Below are 1,055 nucleotides of genomic sequence, written 5' to 3'. Positions count from 1 at the left end.
AAATCTGATTCATCTATTGTGAGGTGATTGGCTAATGGACATGCTATAGAAAATTTACAAAATATTAGTAAATAGATTAAAGTCTACTCCATAAATTAAAAATATTCTATGATTTCAATTTAAATACACATTTGAAAAAACTAAAAGGACTTTTTTTGTTCTTTGGAAACACTAATTATTATATCAAATCTTTTCAACATATTATGTCTTATTCTTTTTAAAATACTAAACTTTTTTGCTCTAGCATACTGCATGATGAATTTCTAAGAAGCCTAGTGAATTAGTACAGCTTTCATAATTTTACTAAAGAAGAATTTCTCAAAGATATTGGCACTTTTGCAGTATTCACTCTCTGGGGGCTTATACTCTGCAATTGGTAACAACTTGCTGTAAATCAGCCATGAATAATTTCTTACATATGTAGTACTTATTCTTTTTTGTTTGTTTTTTTGAGACAGGGTCTTGCTGTGTAATTCAGGTTGTTCTTGAACTCACTACATGGTCCAGGTTGCGTTGAATTTACAGCAATCCTCCTGCCTCGGCCTACTGAGTTCTGGGATTTTACAGGAATGTGCCATCATACCTGGTTGTAGTACCTGTTCTTGAGGTGTTCAGTAATGGTTTTCAGATCTTCACCTACTGGAGGATGCTCTTGAGTGTGCTACAAAGATGCTCAGGGTCTTTAGTCTCTTTACTTTTCTGTTTTCCACTTGTTTTCTAGCCTGTATCTCTAATTCTAGGAATGCTTTCTATCAGAGTCTGTTGAATAGTACTCCTTGTTTTGAAATTTTATTTCTTCTCTTTAAAATTAAAAAATCTGTCAAATTCTGTTTTTAAAACGTGAAAGTCCAGGGTAGACTTTTTGAATCTGGACCTATTTTCTTTCTATCAGATTTTTAATTATCTTCTGCTTTTTAATGATGACAGAAAATTTTGAGTGGTGGAATCTGGGGGTTTAGCTCACATCCCATTGAAGTAGCTCCTTTGTACTCCTTGATGTAGCTAACATATCAGGTTTTAGGTATTTTAATATCTTTGGGGAAACTTTGTTTCTT

At 32.8% G+C, this 1,055-nt stretch overlaps 1 pseudogene; it reads right to left on the bottom strand.

The window, feature by feature from the left end:
• Positions 1 to 272: 272 nt before the first annotated feature.
• The window catches only part of LOC102028907, a 25,016-nt pseudogene continuing 24,233 nt past the window's right edge, over positions 273 to 1,055 (bottom strand).

This window comes from Chinchilla lanigera, unplaced genomic scaffold, assembly GCF_000276665.1.
Source record: "Chinchilla lanigera isolate Chin_1 unplaced genomic scaffold, ChiLan1.0 scaffold00156, whole genome shotgun sequence".
NCBI classification, from domain to species: domain Eukaryota; kingdom Metazoa; phylum Chordata; class Mammalia; order Rodentia; family Chinchillidae; genus Chinchilla; species Chinchilla lanigera.
Note: the sequence above shows the minus strand (reverse complement) of the source record. Positions and strands in the feature narration are given on the sequence as shown.